Source organism: Marmota flaviventris, chromosome 10 (assembly GCF_047511675.1).
Source record: "Marmota flaviventris isolate mMarFla1 chromosome 10, mMarFla1.hap1, whole genome shotgun sequence".
In the NCBI taxonomy this organism is placed as follows: domain Eukaryota; kingdom Metazoa; phylum Chordata; class Mammalia; order Rodentia; family Sciuridae; genus Marmota; species Marmota flaviventris.
The window spans coordinates 117,353,310-117,379,079 of NC_092507.1; the positions used below are offsets into that span (position 1 = coordinate 117,353,310).

The following is a 25,770-nucleotide window of genomic DNA, read 5'->3' on the forward strand; positions in this document are numbered from 1 at the left end:
GTGTGGAGTGGAAAGTCCACCCACGAGACTAGATTAATTGTCCTGACTGTAATGGTCAGTTATACCTACATATTGATTCTGTGGTAAACAGACTATGTGGAATTATCTTTTGAGAAAAAGACAGTGTTGAAATAACGGATTGTTCTGCATCCATATGGATGGCAGCTATGGACCAGATGTAACTAACATCAACTAAGGGCCAGTTCTCTGTGAGGGATCATGCCCTGAGTCTTAGCACTGCCCTCCTCTTCATCTATCCCTGTCTCTTGGCTTTGTCACAATATTACTGTTTGTCGGTCTGTGGCCTTTCTCCTTCCTTCCTGAATGCAGTCTCACCAGCCCAGTGCTGTGAGCCGGGCCCTCCATGGAGAAGAAACCTGAGTTTGCTGATCCTAAGGTAAATGCTGGTGTGGAGGCCACGGGGGCATTATATATCAAGGAGACAGGGAGCCCTCTCAGGGACAATGCCTTGCACACTCCACCTGTGCAAAGGCCTAATTCTTCACCCCTCCTGAGAGAGGTCTCCTGCCCCATAGCAGCTTTGCTCCCCATGTCCAGCTCAGATGGGGACCCAAGTGGCAGACAGAGACCTAGTCCACAGCAACTGCCTTCCCACCACAGCAGGAAACACCTGCAGCCACTGGAAAGGGCCGTGTCTGGATGTTTCCCTTTTTTCTATGCTTTTCCCTTTTCCTTTCTTCTCTCATCAGGGTTCTCCTTTGGTAACAAATTTAATAAAAGTGGAGGAGATGTTGGAACAGCCTTCAGTTGCAACTAACAGCTGCGAGCATTTAGAGTTCCTCACAGAGAGGTTACATTAGGCAGAAGACAATTGGCCTATGGATGTTGTCTTGCTTATGTATGATTGACGGACACACCCCACTCGAGCCCTATAACAGTTGTGTGCATTTTAAAATTAAACTGAGCTACTGGACATTGACTTGAGGTTTGTCACCAGCCAGTTCTCACCAGCTCCTGGAGTCTGTGTGTTGATTCCACATCTCTACCCACCACGACTGAGATAGCCGAGGTAGCCGAGCAACTAATTGACCACACCAGTGACAGGAACGTATGTGAGACAGCAAATGAGAAACCAAAGCCAGCCAATTATGCTGGACTTTAGTGACTAAGACTACATTTACCTATATGGACAATTGTTGCAAAGATTATTAAAATAGATTTTTCCAAGAGTATTTATAATACTGAGAGACCTAATAAACTCCTTAAAAGTAGGAATTAAGAAAAAAGACGATAAATATCCTGTAGCCTGTAAGAATACAACTTATTGCATCATTAGTTATTGCCAGATAATATTTCAGATCTATAATATGCTGAGGTTAATATTCAGGCTTTGGAACAGGTGTATGTCAATTAACCAGACCTAGGCAAACTGCTGGTCTCATAATCCCTGAAGCGACTACTTTAAATGTTATTCCTTGCTTATTCAATTGCAGCCTTTGTGGCTATGTCTTAAAACTTACAATGTGTGGATTGTTTGACTTAAATTACTTCCAAAATCCTTCATGGTCAGATAAGTGCTGATGGAAGGATGAGAACTAAGTAATAATGCTCTAGAAGACAATGTAATAAATAATGTGAGTGAGCCCTCTGCTCTGTGGTTTATGGAGAGGCCTAAATGCCATGCCAATGAAAATGTCTGTTAGCATGGCCAAAAGCAATGCCTCCCAATAAAATTAGGAAAAGATTAAGAATCTTCTAATGAGTGTTTGGTGAAATAATAATAATAACCTGGATCTTCCAAGTTGATTGTGTTATGAAGATGATATGTTTTCTACTAATTCTTTTTGTGTTTCAATAGTGGATCATGATGACCTTGGACCAAGAGTCAAGTGACTGAAAGATAGAATTTCCCAGTTGCATTTTTAAAATATATATTAAGAAATGGGGAATATGTGGGAGACCAAACTTGCACATGACTGAGTCACACTCCCCAGGTGGGCTCTGAGATGCTCAGTCACGGAAATGTGGCAGAGCTTTCCACACCCTTCTTGGGTTCAAGGGATGGTGTCTCATGCATGGGTGTGTCTTGCTGCAGCCCCATGGGTGGAACTATGCTCATTTGTTCCTTTGTAATATAACCCAATGCCCTGTTTAGGATAGAATCTTCCATAGAAGTGCCTTGTTTTGTGTCCCCTTTTCTTACTGTGCCCTTGGGTGTGGCCTACCCAGGTGTCAGTCAACCTGCTGACAGTGGACACCATGAAGATAGACTCAGCCCCCTGAAACCTGACCCCTTGCCTCATTTGAATAGCTTCTCCTCAACAAAATGGGTCAGTGCATGCTCTTTCTCACTTGAGCTCTCTCTCTCTCTCTCTCTCTCTCTCTCTCTCTCTCTCTCTCTCTCTCTTCTTGTGGACCTTTAAGGTTAGAGGATCCATTACAGCAACCCCAAGGAAAAAGATACTTGAATCTCTTGTGTGGTTATTTTGTGCAGCCCAGTCAGCCCAGTTTAATTGGAGTAACCCCTGGGCCTTTTAGTCTCGAGAACTGAAACCCAGCAAAAAATTATTTTGTCTGTCCTGTATAATAGATACTAATCTGAATCATCTAACAAATATTACTATTATATGGTGAGATGCTGGTAGTTCATAGCACACAGCTCTAATGATCACCTAGAGTTACCTGGAACAAAGTGTGTATTGAAGATAAGACATAGACATATTGAATGACTCTTGTGATAGAAAATTTTAGGGAGGAAACATGAGGACTATAAGGTTTATGGGCTGCCCTAGATGCTTCTAAGTGTGCTGGAGATAAGCTCAATGTTAAAAATTCTCAGTTTAATGAGTGATCAGACAAGCAGAAGCTTTCTCTGTCTACTACAAAATAATCGCTCACTTCCCACAGCCAAAAATCAGATAGAGTCAGATCCTGCAGGTTGCTGAATTTCAAAGTAGGTTGAATTCTCAGCCTTTTCAATTATCTTGTTTTAAAGAGCAGCACACTAATTGGGTAAAAACTGGACCCTGAGAACCAGGACCTCACTTTCCAACCAAAGTGCTCCTACATCCATCTGGAAAAGGAATCCTGCCTTCCCAGTTGTAGTAACCTCATCTCCTGTGAGTTCTGGTGAAGGAAGACAGCAATTCCCCTCATGCTTTGTCTCTCTTATCCCTCATCCCTCCAGGATAACTAGGTCCTCTGTGTCCCATGGGCCAATTAGAAACTAAAACAATAGAGGAGAAGTTTCTCAAACTTTATGACTTGCAAGATTTTGTAAAGTCATATCAGAGAACATCAGGGGAATACTAGTGGGAATAGATTCTCAAGATATCACAGCCTTGAGGGAGAAATGTAATTGGGTCTGGTCATATCCCATCCCATCGGACTGCAGATCTAAGTAGGGAATTACATGATGTTGGTTTGATGCAGTGAGAAGGAAATTGCAGGTGCTCTAGATGCACTGCACAACACAGAGGTATCAGGAAATGGAAGACAGATCTCTTGGAAGTCAGCGGACCTGACATGTTGGCACAGTTCTAGGAGTCAAATCATTTGGGGACCACCAGCACATTCCCTCAAAGACAAAAAATTTTGCTTTACCTTAAATGCACAGTTTTGAACAAAGAGTCACCCACCAGGCCTTGTAGTCTTTTCTGCATTTGGAGGCATGATTCATCACATCAGGGTGTACTGTGTCAGCACATTCACCAAGATACACATATGGCAATCAACTGTATTTATTTATTTATTATTAAATTTGTTTATTTTATAGTAGGATGCATTTTGACATATTGTACACAAATGGAACACAACTTCTTATTCTGTAACAGTGGTACCTTCACCTTATGAATGTAGCCCTCGTTGCTCTAAGGCTTATTTTTTTTAAATGTTTATTTTTTAGTTGTAGTTGGACACACTACCTTTATTTTATTTATTTTTATGTGGGCTGAGGATCAAACCCAGGGCCTCACACATGCTAGGCGAGCGCTCTACCGCTGAGCAACAATCACAGCCCCTAAGGCTTATATTTTTACAAAATGTTTTTTCTCTTCTCCCCTCTCCCCTCCCTAACCAGATTGGGGAGACAGTGTTACCTTTTCTTCCCCTAGTTTAATGCCCTTGAACACACCCACTACAGGAAGGAGATGCCTGCTGAGGATCTGGGAAGTGAATATCTCCCAAATTAAAATGTGAATCCTAACAGCCATCAGGGCACCCTGGGGTCCCCCTACCAGAGCACACCTGGAATGTAACCCTTGAAGTTCCTTTAAAACCTCCCTGTCCCTCCTGATCAAGAGAGACACGCGGTGTCCTCATTATTAAATTGGCATTGATTGGCACTGGGGACAGGGATCAATTCCTCTGGCTGTCCATGGTGCAGAGTCACTCCAGTAGTGTAATCATACATGTATATGGGGTAATAATGTCTTCCTCATTCTACTGTCCTTCCCATCCCCACAGTCCCCCCCCTCCCCTCACTCCCCTCTACACAAACCAAAGATCCTTTATTCTTTCCTATCCCTCCACCCTATTATGGATCAGCATTGGCTTATCAGAGAAAACATTTGGCTTTTGGTTTTGGGGGGTTGGCTTATTTCACCTAGCATGATGTTGTCTAGTTCCATCCATTTACCTGCTATGCCATAATTTCATTCTTCTCTAAGGCTGAGTAATGTTCCATTGTGTACAAGTACCACATTTTCTTTATCCTTTCCCTTATTTAAGGGCATCTAGGTTGGTTCCACAGTTTAGCTATTGTGCATTGAGCTGCTATAAACATTGATGTGGCTGTGTCACTGTGGTATGCTGATTTTCAGTCCTTTGTGTATAAATTGTGGGGTGGAATAATTGGGTCACATGGTGGATCCATTCCAAGTTTTCTGAGGACTCTCCATACTGCTTTCCAGAGTGGTTGCACCATTTTGCAGTCCCACCAGCAATGTGTGAGTGTGCCTTTTCCCCCACATCCACGACAACATTCATTGTCACCTGTGTTCTTGATAGTTGTCATTCTGACTGTAATGAGATGGAATCTCAATGTAGTTTTAATTTGCATTTTTTTAAATTAATAAAGATGTTAAACATTTTTTCATATATTTATTGACCAATCGTATTTCTTCTGCAAAGTGCCTGTTTAGTTACTTTGCTCATTTATAGATTGGGTTATTTGTGGTTTAGGTGTTAAGTTTTTTGAGTTCTTTATATATCCTGGAGATTAGTGCTTTATTTGTGGTGAGTGTGGTAAAGAGTGTGTAGGCTCTCTCATCATGTTACTGATTGTTTCCTTTGTTGAGAAGAAGCTTTTTAGTTTGAATCCATTCCATTTATAGTTTCTTTTTTTTTCCCAGGGTTTGGAGGAGGTGTACCAGGAATTGAACTCAGGGGCACTTGACCACTGAGCCACATCCCTAGCCTTATTTTGTATGTTAAAGACAGGGTCACACTGAGTTGCTTAATACCTTGTTTTGTTGAGGCTGGCTTCGAACTTGTGATCCTCCTGTCTCAGTCTCCCCAGCTGCTGCAATTATAGGTGTGTGCCACCAAGCCCAGCTTCTATTTATTGATTCTTGATTTTACTTCTTGTGCTTTAGGAGTCTTGTTAACGAAGTCAGGTTCTAAGCCAACATGATGAAGATTTGGGCCTACTTTTTCTTCTATTAGTGCAGGGTTTCTCTCTGTTATAGTGTCTAAGTTTTTGATCCACTTTGAGTTGATTTTTTAAAAATTGTTTTTCAACCTGCAAAAAAAATTTCTAGTTGTAGATGGATAACAATACTTTATTTTATTTATTTATTTTCTTTTGCGGTACTGAGGATCGAACACAGCGCCTCATGCATGCTAGACAAGTGCTGTACCACTTAGCTACAGCCCCAACCCAATTTTGAGTTGATTTTGGAGCAGGGTGAGAGATAGAGGTTTAATTTCATTTTGCTATATGTGGATTTCCAGTTTCCCCAGCACCATTTGTTGAATAGGTTATCTTTCCCCCAATGTATGTTTTTGGCACCTTTGTCTAGTACGGAATAACTGTAATTATGTGGGTTTGTCTCTGTGTCTTCTATTTTGTACCATTAGTCTACATGTCTGTTTTGGCGCCAATACCATGGCATTTTTGTTACCATTGCTCTGTAGTATAGTTTAAGGTCTGGTATTGTGATACCTCCTACTTCACTCTTGCTAAGTACTGCCTCAGTGATTCCGGGTCTCCTGTTTTTCCAAATGAATTTCATGAGGCAATCAACTTTAAATAGCTCAAAACAAGACAAGGTTCTCCTTGTGGTGTGGCTGTAAAGTGCCCTTATGATCCTGCAAACCTAAAGGTGTTTGAAGTGACCTTGAGCTCTCTAGTTACTATTTGGAGCTCTGGCAGAATGTGATAGAAAAAGACACACTGATGTTCCTTAAATATTGAGCAGAACAGCAGCTTCTTGGGAAAGTAACACTTTTCACATGGTTTTAGGTTTGCTGTTATCCTTATCTGGATAATTTCTAATTCATGAAACCATGTGATCAGGCATGAGAGCATTTTATTACCAAGTGAAAGTCACACACGTACATACACACACACACACACACACACACATGCACACATGCACACATACGCACACATACAGGAGTAGGTTCAAGCAGGACTTGAAAACATAAATCACATAAGCAGGTTGCTTAGAATAGCAATGCTCCTACTCCTGCTGCCAAAACCATCTCTAACATTGATGGAACCCAGAGTAAGTTAACCAATGGAGATCCATAAATCCCATGTCTACATATTGAAAATCCACACATCATTTTTACGTGTTAAATAAAACATGTTCAGTTCTCTTATTTGAAATACTCTCCTGTGAGCATACATGAATGACTAAATTCTAAGAATAACCCATGAAACTATTAGGTGCAAATTTTTCTTCCAAAGGAACCACAATTCCTTAAGAAACTAGGAGCTTTCCAGAAAGGAGAATGGAAGTCAATACTGGACCTCCAACCTGCTTTGCTTGATGAAACAGCTGGCCAAAGTCTGGATGTTACTGCAGTGGGGTCAACTACCAGGCAGCCTTAGAACTCTGCTGAAGGAGACTCATCACCTTAAACCACAGATGCATCATCCTCTGCAGTCAACACCTGGCAGGATTCTCCCAGTGATGTTGATAGACAGACTCCCAGTTGGGTTTCTGACCACAGAACAAACAAAAGGAAAAAGAGACTCCTACCCAGGTATTGAGATTAGAGGGATTTGTCCTCTAAGACACCAGAGGTGATGGGGGGATTGCTAGCCTGCTCACGGCATTATGGGAGAATCTGGAATTAAATCTGACAGCAGAGGCCTGGACTTCACCAGAGCAGCCTCCAAATTATTGTTCTTGGTGAAGCTATTTGTGAGGGATGAAGTGACAGTGTACTCTTTGTCAAAAAGACCAAATGACGGAAGACATCAGCTCTGATATAGGGATCTGGAGGGATCAGGTCTGCTGAATCCCTAAAGTTAGATTTCTGCCAAGTAATATAACGGGTAGGGAGAAAAGAATTGTTTCTATATTGGCCGCAGAAGCAGCTTCAAAACAAAACTCTAAGAGCTACTGACATACAGTGGCCATTATTTAGCCTTCATGTATTAAGTGGGGGCAAGAACTTCACAAGTGGGAGCACCCAGCCCTTAGCACCTAGCATTTCTAAGTGCATTTGCAGTAGATTTTGGTAAATCAAAGCATTGCCTGGATCACAGGAGTCAGAAAATATGTGTGCTTGTGTCCATTAAGACAAGAAAAGGTATCATGTAGCAGACTGCAGGTGAAGGCAACTCCCACCCTAGGAGTTCAGAAATTTAAGGCCAGGATATGAGGGGAGTGCTGGAGTTGGGAGAAGTTTGTCAGTCAACCTTCAATCACTGTGACAAAATACCTGAGGGATTCCACTTAAAAGGAAGAAAGGTTTGTTTCAGCTCATGGTTTCAGTTGGTCACATGGCCCTGTTGCTTTGGGCCTGTGTGGGATAATACATCATGGCAGAAGCACATCAGGAGGAAGGTCTATTTACCTCATGGCAGCTGGGAAGAAAGAGAGAGGTGGGGTGGGGGAAGGGACTGGAGTCTTAATATCTTCTTCAAGGCATGATCTCAGTGATCTTCCTTCCTTCCATTATTGTTATGGTTTGGATGTGAAGTGTCCCCCAAAATCTCATGTGTGAGACAGTACAAGAAGGTTCAGAGGAGAAATGAGACAATTAGGGATGTGGCTTTGGGCATATATTTGTATCTGGCAAATGGACCCTCTCTACTTCCTGATCACCATGTGAGCTGCTTCCCTCTGCCACACTTTTCTGCCATGATGTTCAGCCTCAACTGGAGGAATGGTGCTGGATTTCTAACAACTGAGACCTCTGAAACCGTGAGCCCTCAAATAAACTTTTCCTCCTCTACAGTTGTTCTGGTTGGGTTTTTAAGACACACCAGTGAATTAACTGACTAAAACATTTAGATTTTATTCTCCAAGGGTTCCACCACCTCCCCAAAGCTCTGCTGGGAGCCATTAGCCAAGTAGGTATGACAATTTCCTTGCCAGCGTACCCCATGTTGCTGACATGTTGCAGCAACATTGAATGTAGGTGACCTTGCTCAAGGACCAAGGCAGATTAGGGTGTTCCCGGTTTTAAGATAATCGTGTTTAGGGCGTTCCCAGTTTAGGTTCCAGGTTTAAGGTTTAAGATTATTCCTCCCGGGAATAGGGCATATCCTGCTGCCTGAGTTCCCCTTGAGTTCTCACGGGATTCAGACAGTATATTTTGGAGATAGAAGCCCAGTGGAGGGGGATTTGGGAGAGAACGTGGATTTGGGCAGAAAACGTGGATTTCCCCAGAACGTGTTTGTAGACGGCTGGTGTGAGTTCGGGAATAAAGAGTTGCTGTTTGAATCTACAAGCTGTGTGGTGGCTCGTGATTGTGTGCCCAGCCAGACTGCGGCATTTGTGCCCAGCCAGACTGTGGCAAAGCACCACAGGCTGGGACCAATCCTTCAACACAGGGCCCTTGGAGGACATTCAAGATCCAAACTATAACAAATATTTTAGTCGTTAAATTATTCTGCTCCACTTGTAAGGTAGAAGAGCGCTGAAATCAGAGAATGGTCCCTGATTCTGAAGAGGGAGAACCCGTGGCATAAGATGAGGTCTAAATCCAAATCCTTCCAGGTCTCATTAAACACTAGTTGTACTTTTCTGAACCGGAATCCCCAGTACTTTCTAATCATGAGGGGGATCCCTGCCTGGATAGGTTGCATGGAGAGCCAGATTTAATCAGCTGTGTGTACCCCCAAGGAGAGGGTGAGAGATGCAAAAGACTGTAAAGTTACAAAACCACTATATGTGCCCCAGGGAAGAGTTCAGTCCCCACCATTGGGAAAAGGAGGATGTGTGACATCACCTAGGACAGGCGGTCCCAGTGTCTTCCCCTTTCCCACCCCTGGGGAGAGAATTTGAAAGAATATGATAGAAGGTGCAAATATGCTTCTGAGAAGATACAATGAGATGGAGAATGTATTTTTTTCACCTAAAATTTCCAAGGAAGCTGAGGAAGGCCTAGAAACATGAGAAAAATAGAGGAAAAGCCATTGCTCCACAGAGAGGCTGTTCTGTCCTTGAGGGGACTGCGCAGGGTAGGGAGGGTCACTGTTAAGGAGAAGTTGGTTTTGAAGGGGGACAGTGACAGGGGATGACAATGGGAAGATGGGAGTGCTGGCTGGATGGTGCTTGCCCAGCATGCATGAGGCCCAGCGTGATTCCCAGCAGCAAGGGAGAAAGGGAAGGGAAGGGAAGGGAAGGGAAGGGAGGACTCTGCAAAGCTACGCAATCATTGGACAGGATTCCCCCTTGGACAACCTCCAGATGTTGGATGAAGCATTTTGGTTTTTGGTCATTTTGGCAGGTATTGAATCCGGAGCTGTGCACATGCATGTGCTCCAGCACTGGGCCCACTCCCAGCCCATGGTGAAGCTATTAAGTGGATCATTTGATGGATGGCAAATAGACCTGAGATGCTGGGTGGAATTAAGGAATGGGGAAAGTGGTGATGGGGGTCATGAGGGATAGGGCTCAGAAATTACCAAAGACCAAGGATGGCTTTTGATCATCAGAGACTATCATAGGACGTTTCAGATCAAGCTTAATGAAGTTGACCTGGGTGACATCAAGATGAACATTCCAAAAGACGCTGAATCCGATGATCTCCCTAGCCTTGAGGGGTTCAGTGACAGCAGCACCATTAATCAGTGGTGCATGGGGGATTTCTATGTAGCATAGAAGTTCAAAAGGTCCCTCCCTATTCAGGCTCCATGCCTTTGTAACACCATGAGCGAGCCAAGTCTTCAGAGGGATCCAGCTGACATGACTCCTCTCCCTCACTGCTACTCCTCCCCCAAATCCCCAGAAAGAGCCCTTCAGTATGAGCTGTGTCTGGGAAGCAAATCCTCAACTTCCCAGAACATCCTACACAACGGCTTCTCTGTCTCCTCCCCAGCCCGCATGACTCTGGTCCACCAACATCTCCCTTGGCCTTTCCTCTCTCCAGTTCAGAACCCTCCCTGGAGCCAGATCTTGTCATGGGTCATTCTTGGTGGGGAGACAGGGAGGGAGTGCATGGGAAAGAAAGGAAGAGTCTTTTCCCTGGACAAAGCCCGATTTGTGAAAGTGGACAAGTTAACTTCTAAAAATATGCTCAAGTTCACTAATCACCAGGGAAATAAAAAGTGAAACCCAGGATACCATTTAAAAAATACATCCAATTGTCAACCAGGTTGGTCATCGTGTTGACAAGGCTGTGAAAAAAATGGGAATTCTCCTAGACTCTGGGGGAGAATGTAAATATGCACAGCCATTTTGGTGTGCAATTCGACAGCATATCAATGTCACAAATGACCAAGGCCCTCTGATCTGGAAATTCTCCTTCCAGGGGTATAACTGAACAGAAGCAAGCCTGTCTGCACCTTTGAGGAGACATGATCTCTGTGGATCCCTTCCCTTCCTCACTCTGTGTTTGGTTGTAGTGATGTGCCCGACCCACTAAGGCACACATCACTGAATGGGGCTTAGGGAAAGTTCCCTCCCTCGTCCACTCTTTCCTTTTTTCTAGTGTTTGGAATTTGTACACGATGCCTAGAGTTCCAGTTGCTATTTGTGACCTGGAGAAGAAGCACTATATGCCAAGGAAGATGAAAATGTGAGGAGCCTGAGACCCTCATGCCCCAGAGAGTCCCCCTTCCCACCTCACCTGCTTCCCTACATGTGGTTTTGGACACAAGAGAAAAGAAGCCAGTAATTGTTCAGTCACTGTGATTAGGTCTTTCTCACTAATAGATAAAGGTATTTGTTTTCTTTTCCTATTTTTTGGTGGGACTCTATTTTAGACTGGCAAATTATAATTATAAAAAATAGTGGGATTTCTTGTTAATATTCATACATGCACATAATAGAACATAATTCCCCTCAACATCCCCCCACCTTCTTTCCTCTTCCCCCCACTTCCCTCTACTCTATTGGTCTTTCAATTTTTTCTTTTTTTGGGGGGAGGGGGTAACCGGAGATTGCACTCAGGGGCACCTGACTACTGAGCCACATCCTCAGTTCTATTTTCTATTTTATTAGAGACAAGGTCTCACTGCATTGCTTATCACCTCCCTAAATTGCTGAGGCTGGCTCTGAACTCGAGATCCTCCTGCCTCAGCCTCCCCAGCTGCAGGATTGCAGGTGTGAGCCACCGTGTCCAGCAGTCCTTTAATTTTCAGGAGATGCTCCCTCCTCTACGTTTCCGTTTTTTCTCTCAGCTTCCATATATGAGATCCTTGACTTTCTGAGTTAGCCAGGTTTATTTCTAGCTGATACAGATGTTTATTGTGACATTGCTTTAAATAGAGGAATGACATGAACAGTCTAAGTGTCCCTGGCTTCTGGAAGTTCCTTGAGGTTTTCAAGTACAAGAAAATCCTTACATTGGGCCTCTGCTCCTTAAAGACACCTGGCCTGGTCACTCTTGAGCACATTCCTCTCAAGTTGCTGGAGACCCACATTTGTAAAGTGACTATTTCCAATTTCCCAAAAAGAAGACCCACAGGAACTAAGAATCACGCATCTAAAACCTTACATTTTTTATTAACAAAACTCAGGAAGTGGCAGACAGATGATGCAACACAAAGATAAATTTGCTCACTTACCATCTAACAGGAGAAAACAACGTTTTTTTTTTTCCAGGCAGTGGGAGGAGGGGGGGGGAGAGGCTGGGAGGTCACAAACAGGGCGGGACAGGGGAGGGGCCACGTCTCACCTGGGTCCCTAGGAGGCCAGGGAAGGCTGTGAAGGCAGTGATGGACCCTCTGGCAAGCCTCTGCTGGCTCCACACCCAGATCCTGATGCTTCAGTTCCTTCCTTTTCCTGGTGAGTAGTGGCATAGGGGTGTGTGGGGGGGGGGGGTGAGTATGGGTGGATGTGGGTGTAAGGCAGGTGGGAAGGAGCTAGGGCTTCCCTGGACTCAACCTCCAGATCCCCCATGCGTTTCTGAAGGCTGAAGTGAGGAAAAGGGACTTGGGGACTCTCTGGGAGAGCGCCAGTTGCCCCCTCAGGCAAATCACTGTCACAGGCTGAGTGGCTCCTTGCCTGCTGAGGCAAAGGACCCAGGCTTGAAACACAATGATGTTTTTCTGACGCCAGGAATAATTCATATTGACTGTAGGAAATTTGAAAAATATGACAAATGATATAGAGATGAATAAAAAAAAACATGTTTCATACTTCACAAAACTAAATACCCTAGATACTCTGTGTACTCCTCCGGGTGAGTTTTCTGTGCTTCAGTATATTTTTCTGACTTCAGAAGACAATTATTTGCCAGGCTGTGCTCAGCGGCAGCTGCTCTCTTGAGAGCCATGTCCTGAGCATTTGGTTTCTTGCTGCTTTAGCAAAAAAGAATGGGAAAAAATTACAATTTACAATGCAAATTTACACTCACATCCTTCCATCTATGACCTACCCAGTCCCCCAGCTCACTTCCTTCCTCTACTCCTAGACTGAGAGGTAGGACTGCCTCCCCTGAACCAGCCTGACTCAGGGTCTCCTACTCTGCTCTGGCTGCAAAACCTTGTTAGAGGTGAAAGAGGGACTGGATTCTGCAATCAGACCCACTGGGTCCCTACTCTGGTTCTGCCACCTAGTGTTCATAAAATTGTGGACATTTACCCCGGGACAAACAGGTGTGCCTTCTGAGATTGTTACCTCAGCAATAAAATGGCCCTCCTAAGAGTCACCACTGGAGGAGAGGTGGGGAGCCACTTCCCCTACCTGAGCCTGGGAGTGGAGGAGGGAAGCAAGATAATCCCTAACCAAGGTGCTGTCTGAGACATTAAATGATGGTGCACATTCTGATCACTGTGTAACATAGCAACTTAAGTGTGTGGTGTTATGTACTTCTCTATCTTGGTGAAAACTTGCAAATGGATTAAAAAAAAACAACTTTGATTTATAATTGGTGATTTTATCATGATCTAGCAGTTTAAAAAGAGACAAGATTTTCCTCTGGGCACTAAGGGGTTGTGATAGCACAGAGATTGTTGCTTTCCTGGACGTTTCATTGTACAGCAATGGAGCATAAGGTGTTCTTATGCATTATAGACAGTTTTTAAGTGACTGAAGGCTTCTAAATAGTCTGTTGGATGTGTCAGAAACGTTTGAACATTTAACATGTTTATACCTTTTTTTTTTTTAATGGTATTTCCTCCTCTGGGGTTTAACCCCAAAGGGGGAAAACAATGTCATGCACTCAAAGCTTCTGCATGAAGACATTCACTGTGGTCTAGTTACAGTAATGAAAAGCCAGAACCCCAAAAGAGGGTGATAACACCTTGTCAAGTGACATTAAGGTGGTGAAACGATGGCTTTAGTAAGTGACTTTAGTTGGGCCACTGAGTTTTCCTGAGATGAGAAGATGGAAAGGACTTGGTTAGAAGGAAGGGCAGGAATAAGCATGTGTTGAGCCCTGTCATATGCAAGATCTGGACTGGGGTGTTACAGACCTGATCTCATTCCAGCCTCACACACCATGTGTTACCTGGGATGTTTGGATAATGAATACAGGAAGGGACAAGCACCAGGCACAGGAGTATTGGCTGGGAATCTGGCTTTTTACTTAAGTCTTCTTAACACACCAAGCCCAAGTTTTCAATTCTGCCAATGTTTCAACTATATCAACACAGGAGGATTGAAACAGCTTAGAAATCATAACCTAGAGCTTATATATGGGCTCAGTACATCCATCACCCCCATTTAGCATTTGAAGGAATGTGGGCTCTGAGAGGCTGATCAACCTGGAGGAGATCAATCATAGATCTAATAGGTTTCACACTAGGATTCCAGCTGCCCCCAGACCATGCGCTGCCTCTGTGTGATCTGGCTGTGAAGCCAGGTCTTTCTAAATTCCATGCCCTTGCACTTCACCCCTGATTTTCCTCCCACCTTTCCCACCCACAGGACTCCAGCTCTATTAATTCAAGGGCTCTGGGGCGGGGTGGGGGGCAGAATCCCAAATGGCCCTCTGCTATTGGAAAGAACTTCTGTCCTCATAACTCTGCTCTCCCTTCATCTGCAGCCCTGAGGGAAGCAACTCCATTTATATCTCAATAGGAAACAGCTCCCCTAGAACCTTCCTTCCCCTGCGTGCCCTACCTTTCCTTTTTCTACTCAACCAAATGATATCATTTTCCTGTTTGGGTCATGGGATTTTGGGGGGTCAGTGGTTAGTTTGGGAAATCCTCCTCTCTTCTTTTTTTGAAATTTATTTTATTGTTATTTTCCCATATTTTTTATTGGTGCATTATAGTTTGACATATTGATGGGATTTGTTGTTACATTGTTGTAGGGACAAACCAGGCAAGGCACCTAAGATAGCAGGAAACAGTTTTATTTGGCTGCAGCCAGGTTCAGAGGGCACAGCTTTTGCTATAATCAATTAATCCCCTGAACCCCGAGTTCAGGGAGTTTCAGAGTTTTATACCTGGCATGTAAGGGGAGGGGCTCAGAAGTTCCCAGTCTGCAGAAGTTCACATAAAAGCAGCATTTTCTTTCACTGTTTTGGGCAAGTTAACTCTTCAAGAACAACACCTGAGAAGGGGGGAGCTTCTTCCCTTTCTTTCCTCCCCTGCCAGCTGTTACCATGGAGCCCAATTGTAACTTATCTTAAAAATGTAGACATCTCTGTGAAGCCCAGCTCAAGGCCAGAGGCCTTGTTTGCACATTTCTACAAAGTACTATACTGGATACATCTGTGAAAAACTAGTAAGAGGTGTCCAGCACCTGGAGTGCTGGTATCTTCCCGGCCAGTGGCCAAGTAAACAGAGCAACAGGAAAATAGGAAGTTTATCTACAATGGACTCTTTCTCAGAGATTCTTTTGCAGACAGTCCTAAAATCAGCCATGGTGAAGAGGGCTTTTCTGTGGAGAAAGGGGGGCCACTTCAACATGTTCGTGTTGAAGGCACGAAATGGATAAGGATCTAATTGGGCTAATATCACTCCCCTGCATCTTCCCCTCCCTCCCTGCCCCCGCCCCTTTGTCTCTTTCCTCTACTGATTTCCCTTTGTGTTTTAGGGGATCCATCCCCCACTTTTGTTTTCCTTTTTCCTCTCTACCTTCTGCCTATGAGAGAAAACATACAGCCTTAACCTTCCTCCTTTGACTTATTTCACTCAATACGATGGTCTCTAGTTTCATCCATTTTCCTGCACATGCTGTAATTTCATCTTTCTTTAGGGCTGTATAAAACTCCATTGTGTATATAGACCACACTTTGTTTATCTATTTGTCCATCCATGGACACCCAGCACGGTTCCATCCACTCTTCTTTTCTTGAGATGCTGGTTAACTTAGGCTGGCTCTGTTCTTCTGCCATAATGATCATCACCTTGCTGAGAAAATGGCATGGGTGGCCGAGCCCTGAACACAGGAAGCCACCTCGACCTCCAGCTGCCTTCTTGGGTTTGTGCCATGGATTCCCCAGCAACCATTGAGGGTGGAAGTCCTGCAGAGGAGATGAAGCTGCTTCTGCCTTGCCTGCACATGTGTGCTTGGTCTCACCTAAGCAGATGGAGGCCGGTCATATCTAAGCTTCCTGGAGCCCTCTGTGATGTGGGAGTGCAGGGAGGTGACTCCAGTGTCTCTAGTCACAACGTACTTTCCTTCCTTTAAATATTGACAAAACAAATTGTCCTTTTGAGCCATGATGAACTCATTTCTCTTTGAACTGAAATGACAGATTGAGTGATCCTTTGTCCTTTATTTTAAAAAAAAAGAAATTAAATTTGCATTTTTATTTTATTTAATTTACTTTTTTAAATTAAACTTTTAAAGAATACAGCATGACAGACTTGGGCTGCGGATGTAGCTTGATGGTGAAGTGCTTGCTTAGCATGTGCCAGGACTCAAAAAATAAATAAATAAATAAGAAGAAAAGGAAAGGAAGGAGAACTTTTGCTCAGGGAATGAAGCCACTAGAATGTCATCTATCTACAAACCTCCACAGACTCAGCTGCTACAATGGGGGAAAGACACATCTGATGGGAAAGAAGCATAGGCCAACATTTTCCATATGAGTAGCCACCAGAGAGCACAGTTTAAAACTACAACAAGACGTTGACACCACCACTCCACAGAAGGACTGAAATAAAAATAATGGCAGCGCCAATTGATGGAGAGGATGCAGAGAATCCGGATCACCCAGTTGCTGATGGCAATGTGACACATTGCAGCTTCTCTGGAAAACAGTGTCACTGTTTCTTACAAAGCTAAGCCTGGAATTGCCTCTTTAGTTATATATAAAAACATATAAAAATGTAAAAAATATAAAGCGTACAGTATTGTATCGTAGTATTTATAATAATAATAATAATAATAGTTATTATTATTATTATTTTGGTGCAGGGGATCCAACCCAGAGTTTCTGTTCTGACATTTAAGTCCCTGGTCCATTTTGATTTGATTTTTGAATGTGATGTAAACATATATTACTATAAACATCCTCTTAGTACTTCTTTTACTGTTATTACAGTTTAGAAGTGAGACAGTGCAAGAAGGTTCAGAGGTGAAATGATTGGGTTATGGGAGCCTCAACCTTATGAGTGCATTAATCCTCTGATAGGGGTTAGCTGAGTGGTACAGTAGGCAGGGAGAGTGTGGCTGCAGAAGCTGGGTCATCGAGGACATGCCTCTGGGGTACATATTTTTGTCTGTGGTGTGAGAAGTCCCTCTCTCTGTTTCTGCCGCAATGTTCTAAGCTGCTTTCCTGGCCATGATTTCTGCCTCACCTTGGGACCTGAGGAATGAGTTGGCCACCTAGGGACTGAGACCTCTAAGACCAAGAGTCCCCAAATACACTTTTCCTCCTCTATGTTGTCCTTCTCAGGTCTTCTTGGTCAAAAGCTGATGAAAACTGCGTATTCCATGTTTTCATCTGCTTAAGAATTTTTTAATTTCCCTTTTGATTTCTTCAGTGACCCAATGGCAATTCAAGAGTATGTTGTTTAACTTCCATGTATTTGTACAATAAGGTTTGATTTATATAATTGGGTACTCCTGTGTTGGGGGCATGCATCTTTATAAGTATTATTTTCTTTCGTTGAATTAATCCCTTTATCAATATAAAGTGGCTTTTTTTAAGTTTTTGGTTTAAAGTCTATTTTATCTCATATAAGGATGGCTACTCCTGGTTGCTTTGGCTTCCATTTGTGGAACTAGCCCTCCACTAGTGAGTTTTCTGTAGGCATCGTATAACTGGGTGTCTTTTTATGACTCATTCAGCCACTCTGTACCTTTTGATTGGGAATTTAATCCATTAATATTTAAATTTATTATTGATGAGCAAAAATGTTACTTCTGACATTTTGTTCATTATTTTCTGGTTATTTTGTATATTATTTGATCCATTCTGTCTTTATTAATTTAATGCATTTTTTTAGTTCCAAGACTGTTCTGGGAGGTGCTGGAGATTGAACACAGGCCCTCATGCTTGCTAAGCACACAGACTACCACTGAACTGTACCACCAGAACAGTTCTGAGATTTATATTTGGTTCTTTTTCATAATCTATCTCTCTGCTAAACTTCTCATTCATATCATGGATTATTTCTCTAATTTGATTTAGGTGTCTGTCTATATTCTTTTGTGTCTCCTCAAGTTTCCTTAGCATTATTCTTTTGAATTTGTTATCGGTCATTTCATTAATATCCTTTTCTTTGAGGTCTCTTGCTAGAGACTTACTATTCCTTTGGAGGTGTCAGGTTGCCTTGTTTTTTCTTGTGTCCCTACACTGATATTAGTGCATCTGGCAGATTGACTAAACCACTTTCATAAGTGGTTTTTGTAGCAAAATCTTTCTCCTAAAAGACACCTCTTGGGGTGTCAGTTTGACAGGGGGTGTTGACTGTGATTCAAGTTTGGCATTGTAGTGTGGTCTCCCTATAACTTCTTCAGCTGTCATCAAGAGCCCTGGACACTGTGCCTGCAGCAGTGGAGTCCATCTGTCTCCAAGGTATGTGCAGCTGTGGTGGCATCTCGCAGCCCAGAAGGTGTGGTGCCCACAGCAGTGTGGGTCAGTGTACATTATGTTACCACTCTGGCAATGGGAGTGGTGGTGCCAGTGACAGGGAAGATGGTGGACATTTCCTCATATCACTAACATGAGCTATTCTGTGAAAGGGGAAATGGCAGCCCCAGTGGCATTGGGGGCATGGAACACATACCCATAGACCTAGAAGTGGCATGGGCAAATGGGTGGTCAGTTATAGGAGACAATGGAGGCAGCAATTCCTGGAGAAGAATGGACCCCAGGTGCCAGGGACAAATGCCTTTGTTTCTCAGGTCTTGTAGGCAGTACCCTCCTGTCAAGCTAAATCATCTGTCCCTGTAGTGTAGGGCATTGCATGGGCTTGGTGGGTAGGGCACAGATGCAATGCTTGGCCTACTTTGGTCTGTGAGGCTGTGGCCTTCATGCTGGTGTGGTAGAATGTCCGGGGATCTGCAGAAGTTTCTATCCATAGAGAAGTAGGAATCCCATAGTGACTCCATTCTCAAGATAGCACCAAGCAACAGCTGCCTGGACCGCGGGGTTTGGGCAGTAGACAATGCTGAATTTCTGCCCTGAAACAAAACTACTCTGTGGGCTCCAGGTACCTCTCATAACTGGGGTCCAAGACTGTGATGACTGTGTATCTCCCCTATAGCCAGTGTTGCCAGTGGCCAGAGTGTTGAGACTCCTGGGACTCCCCAGTTTCTCTCTCTCCCGAAATGGGAAATCTCTCTGGCAACGAGCTGGGACTGCTGTTGCTCTGGGCTTTGTCCCTGCCTCTCTGCTGCCCTCCCAGGACAGATGAGGTTCCCCTCTCTCTCTTGCTGAGTTTCATTGCTCTCCCTTAGCCGTCAACTCAAAATGCAGCTAGTCATTAGTTGTTTTGTTTCCTGTGGAGGAGGTGAACTTGGGGCACCTTTACTCAGCACCTTGGAATCTCTCTTTCCATGGGTTCTTTTTGTTGCTGTTGTTGTTGTCCTTTTTAGATATACATGACAGTAGAATGTATTCTGATGTATTATACATACATGGAGTATAACTTATTCTAATTAGGATCCCATTCTTGTGGTTGTGCATGACGTGGCATTTCACCGGTGCTGTGCTCCTCTATGGACACAGGAAAGTTAGGTACCATCATTCCACTGCCTCTCCTGTTCCCATCCCCCTCCCTTCCCTTAACCCCCCTTTGTCTAATCCAATGAACTCCTATTCTTTTCTCCACCCCTCCCCCTCAATGATTGTGTATTAACATCCACATGTCAAAGAGAACATTTGGCCTTTGGTTTGGGGGACTGGCTTTCCCTTGCCATAGTTTTAAGGTATGGAGGGATATTGAAACCCCCACCCCTTTTTCTCCCTTTGCTTCCTTGGTCATGCACTCCCCACCATGATGGCCTGTCTCACCACAGGCTCAAAATCAATGGGGACAAGCTACCAGGATCTGCAACCTCCGAAACTGCAAGCCAAAATAAGCCTTCACTCTTCACGAGTTGATTTATCTCAGGTATCTTCTGCAATGAAAAATTAACACACCATTGCTTCATTGTATACTATTTTGTGTTTTCTTCACTTTACATACCTCTTTTTGGCTTATAATAATAAAAAGTGATTTATACGTAGTTTTATGTTTGCATATCTTTAATTAACATTATTATAAAATGATTTACATCAACACTGGGTAATAAGAATTCTTTAAAAAGAATTTTCTCATGTGGACAATAAAGCAAATTTGCATTTGATTATAAAAATTGAGGATAAAAAGAGTATTTAATAAGCATAACACACATAAGAAACTGATAAAAATAAAATGAATACAATATAATTTCATTTATGAATAATGATGCAAAAATCCCAAATAAAAATAATATCAAACAGCAAAATAAAAGACTACATTAAGTGGGGTTCATTTCAGTAATTCAAGAACAGAACTCTATTAATGTGTTGTTAATTGAAAAACTGAAAAACATGATATATTCAGATGCTGAAAAGAAAATGATAAAATTTGACACTTTGTTTTTGAATAAAAAAATTGTTAAAAATCATATATACTTTTGTAACATGATAAAATATGATATCCTTAACCCAAAAAAAATGAATAATGGGGAAACCATTGACATTGTAGTCAGGAACAAAGTAACTATCATGTTATCATCACTATATTTAACATGGCTTTGGAGGTACTAACCAATGTACTCATGCAAGAGAAATGAATGAGGCATAAAAACTGGAAAGAAGCAAAATTTACAGTTGTTTGTTGATAAATATGGTTATTCACCCCAGAAATTCAAGGGAATGAAGTAAAACAACTATTACAAACAGTTGGGAAATTGAGTAATGTGGCTTAATATATAATTATAATATATAATTATAATTATATATATAATTCTTCACAATCAAACAAACTATACTGAGGAGAAGACTCTATTTACAATAGAAGTAAAATTGAGAAAACATCAGAATTTCAACAAGACGTACCTTTTGTCTTTTGTACTTTATTCATATGTTATGTAATAAAAATAAAAGGGCTGGACTAGAGGTGTGGCTCAGGGGTAGATCATGTGTTTAGTTAGCATGCACGGGGCCCTGGGTTTGATTCCCAGTGCCACCAAATGTAAACGCTAAAAAGTAAAGGGGTCTGTGAATAACTTGAATTCTGGGAGGCCCTGAGACATTAAATTTACTGTGCTGAGAATCACCCAGTAGGCAGCAAACTCAAGAAATGTTCCCTCTCACCCTGGGCTGAAGTGACCTGGATCTCCATCTACAGGCCTCATGGGCCTGGCCAGTCAAGGCCCACTCCTCTCTATCTTGGGTAGTGGGCTTGACTATGATGTTCTGGAAGTCCTTCACCCAAGGCCCATCTTCCTCAAAGGCCTTCTATCCCAATTATCTTCATGAAAATGCTCAATCCCCTAAGGGGGGTAAAGCCGGCCAGGGGTCAGTGATCAGAAGTCTGGCAAACTGCTAAAATGTCTGCCTCTCCTACTTTGAAGTTTAAAAAAGCAAAATGACTGCTCACAATCTGTAAGTCAGAAAACTTTGGTACATTTCTTAGTCTGTTTATGTTGCTACAACAAAGTACCACAGACTCAGTAATTTATAAAGAACAGAAAATCATTTCACACTGTTCTGAAGACTGGGAGTCCAAGGTCAAGGCCCCAGTAGGGCTGCTGGCCCCCTGGTGCTGCATCCTCCAGAGGGGATGAACATCAGCTTTGTCCTCACATGGCAGAAGGAAACAGGGCAAAAGAGATGCCTAATCCCACTCATGAGTCTTCTCATGAATTTTAGAGGAGACACAACCATTCACGTCATAACAGAGGGGAGCCCAAGGGAGAAGCTCATGCTGCTTTGCTATCTCAGTGGGATGGATCAAGAAGAATGGGGGTCTAGGAGGGATAGCTGAAAACTTGGGGTGAAGAGTGAGGGGGGGACAAACTTTACCAAGGCCTGTCATCATCCAAGTTCACTCCTGATCTAGGTGACCCTTTGGGTTTTGGGCTTTTATGGATCTTCTCATAAACAGTGTGGACTGCCGGAGTCGGCTTGGGGGTCTGTACAAGGCAGATGTCCAGGTTATCCTACAATTCAAATGGGGGTGAGAAGGGGGCTGGGTTTGCTTCTCAGAACCAGATACAAGAGCCAGTCAAGCGACATCTCTGTGGGCTTCTCCACCAGTGGGGAGTTCTGCCTCTCAACCCTGATAACACCCCAAAATGCAGCTTCACTCAGGCCCTCTCTTGAATGCCACTTGCTTGCTCTGTCTCCACCGGGATGCTTCCTGTGTCCCTGACCACCAGCCACCTCCACACTGCTCAATCGCCCCCTCGGTTCCTCTGGGGCTTTCTTCTCTGCTCAGTGACAATGGAGACCCTGCCGTCACCACCTTCCCTGCTTTGTTCCTTAGCATTTATCATCACCCAACATTCCACACTTCGCCTATTTATTTTATTTGCCATTCTCACCCCACCCCCATGTTGGAAGCCACCCATGAAATGCGCGTGGCCCAGATCGGCATGGTGGCCACTGAATGGGAAAACCTGGTGTCTGGGAATCCCTGCTAGTGAGACTGCCCAGATACACCTGAGCTCCTATTCAGCTTGGCCAGGTCCACACAGCACCGGAGATGTAGCCACACAGCCTCCCAGAGATGTGTGTGGCTTATCAAGATTCCAAGACACCAGAGGCAAGACTCTACCCACTGAACCCTTATCCCTGCCTTTGATGCACCCCCTAAAAGAAAGACCCGATCCATTTTCTGGCAGTTCTGTTCCAGCTCCCAACCAGGACTGGAAGAATCTATCAGGCACTCCCTTTAAACTACTTTTCTGACTTTGTCTCTTATTTCTTCGCTAATTACTTCACACTATATTTTTCTCAGGGGCTTATCCCTTTCTGAGCAGGAAAAATTATCCCTGCGAGGTGTCGGCACCCTGTGATACCTTCACTCTCACTAGAATGCAGATTCTCTGAGGGGAAGGACTTTCATTGCTTTGGTGACTCCTTCAACCCACATTAGAACGGTTCTAGGAACACCTTAGGCACTCAATAAATAATTGTTGAACAAATTTGTAAATCACACTGACTACTCTCAAGGAAAAGTATCAGCTCAGTGTCAGGCATTATTTTTGCAATCCACACTTTTTAAAAGAAGAAACTGAGGTCCAGGGAAGCAAAGTAACATTTCTACGGTTAAACGAAGTCAGTGTCCAAGCTGGGTTTCATGCCCCTCTCTGCTGACTCTGCTCCTTCATGTCCCACTCTGTGTTCGTTCCCCTGTGTCCTGGAGGGCATTCATTTTTCCTAGAGGGCAGAGCTCCCCAAGGCCAGGAACTGAGGTGACTGCAGGATAGGGCTAAGAACTGGAATTGGATGTCACCTGATTTGGCTTTCTCCCCCCAAAGCCATTAGTGCCCCTCTCCTGTGGTGCTCTGGTAGTGGAGGACCGGGGCTTAGGTGGGAAGGAACTATTTCCTGAGTCCCCGAAGGCCCCAGTCAAGTGGAGATATAACTCAGAAGGGCTGAGAAGGGAAGCAATTGTGACAGACACTGAGGCAGTTGGGGCCAGTGGACAAGCACTGGGCTAGCAGAGAGGAGACCCCTGTTCTGCCTTGTCCTGCCATGGTCCTCTGGATAAGTCCAGTGATCTTTCGGGGTTCCCACACTCTCCAATATAAGTTGCTGGGACTGGACCAAGGAATTTCTGGGTCTCAAAGATCTCGAGTCATTCGCTCCTTAGAGAAGTCAGAGGATGGGCGGGGAGAGGAGCCAGCCCCTCACTACCCCTGGGGTGCAGACTGCAGCTCCACTAGCTGTCCCTACTCACCCCTTAGCCCAGTGTTTCTCAAGGTGTGAGACCAGGAGTATCAGTGTCACCTGGGAGCTTGGTAGAAATGGAAATTTCGAGGTCTACCCCAGACCCACTGAATCAGAAACTCAGGAGTCCATTCTGCCAAACCCTCCAGAGAATTCTGCCACCAACTCAAGTTTGAGAATCACTGCTTCTGGGGATTCCCCTCAGGGCCCTCTTCCCTGGCTCAACCTGTCTCCCATCTTCTCCTAGGTGGAGTCGCTCCATCTGAGACCACGGCACCAACTTCCAACTGTGGGCCAGTAGCCAACAAGGTGCCCGCCCAGGGGTACTTCATCAGTGGGGACAGCATAAACAAAGGGGTGGCATCTATGGTGGGATCTCAGGCAGGGAGAAGAGGGACAGAGGTCAGAAGAAGGTGGCTCCTCAAACCCTTGTGCTCACCCTGCCTTCAGGCCCTGCTGGGACCCTGCTTTTACTTCCTCTGGGTCTTGAGCTGACGGCAGAGTCCCACCAAAGCCTCGACCATTTACACTCGGGCCTGTCCTCTGGCCTGCATTTCAGCCTGTGGGTGAAGAGCTCCTCCAGGGTTCTAGGACAACTTGCTCACTGCCAGGCTGTGCGTCCTTGAGTCAGTCACCTCCCTTGGCCTCCCTCTCCTCCTCACTGAATCTGAGGCAACCATACCGTGGATGTGGAGATGTATGTGCACCACAGCTCCCAGCATGCTGTGGGCCCTCAGACATGCAGCCACATTGTTCCAGGCAGGGAACAGACCCAGAGCCTGACAGTGGGACAGAGTGTCCTGGACATCCTGGGACTCCCGCCTCTGAGTACATGTCAGCTGCCCTAATTCAATTCCCTTAGACTCACCTCAGTGGGCCTCAGGGGGCTGATCTCTGCATAGGGAAGGTCGTGGCTGTCAAGTCCACCAATCTGCGGGTCATCAGAGCCTGCTCTAGGAGGGGCTTGGGGAACAGTTGCTGTCATTGAAAGTGTGCAATTGAGTGATCCCTCACCAGGCCCGGGGCAAGCTCATTGTTCCCAGGCTGTAAAATCGGGGCCCAGACCCTGTCTTGTTCCTGCCACCCTTGGCCCTTCCTCACTGGGCATGCACCACCTCCCACCCTCAGCTCTGCTCCACCCCAGCTGCTGCCAGGAAAGTGCCTCTCTCTGCCCATGGACTTCCCAGGCTGCCAACTGTCTCTAGGGCCGCCTGCATCCACTGCCGCTCCCCAGCACCCCCATCCCTCAGTGTCTCCCAGCTTCTACCTCTCTCAGTCTCCATCTTCTTTCTCTTCCAGATCCACACTCCAGCCCCCAGACTCACCACCAGAACCATGATAAGAACTCCTCTCCAAAGCCATTTGCTCTGAAAAGAACCTGAGGTCAAGGACAACCAGGTGTCAGATCTGTTTCAACCAGGAGTGGAAGCCAGGGAGAGGATGGGGGAAAACATGACCACCCAGGTTCCATCTGTCTCCCGGGGCCCAACTTTGCTGCAACCCGAAAGAATGTCCTTTCTCGTACTCTGTCCAGTGAGTGGCCAGTGACTCTTTCATTTTTCTGCTTCCAAGTCTTCTGTCCAATCGCGGCCAAACCTCAGAGGCTTCCTCTACCTAGAGTGGCCATGTACATCCTGGCCTCTCTTTTCTCCTTGCAGACCTCCAGAAGGAAGGTATATGGCAAGAGGGAGGGGGTGGAAGGATCTGGATCTACACACCTCAGAGCATGTTGTCCTTTGGGTCTGTGATGAATTTTTTAGACTATCACAAAAACACTCCTATTCATCCTTCAAGGCCCAGCTCAGTTGTTCTCTGTCAGACCTTCCCCTACTCCTAAGAAGTTTCTCAGTTTATTTTTTATTTCCTTGAACCACTCTTTATATTTGCCTCAACTTCAGCATTTAACAT

The 25,770-nt window shown here is 44.4% G+C and overlaps 1 long non-coding RNA gene across 1 annotated transcript; it reads left to right on the forward strand.

Annotated features, from left to right (window-relative positions):
• The first annotated feature begins 307 nt into the window (after positions 1–307).
• Positions 308–25,391, forward strand: LOC114081928 (uncharacterized). Its single transcript, XR_011709049.1, has 2 exons — positions 308–397; positions 25,162–25,391. It is a non-coding gene; the product is annotated as an uncharacterized lncRNA (long non-coding RNA).
• Positions 25,392–25,770: the final 379 nt, after the last annotated feature.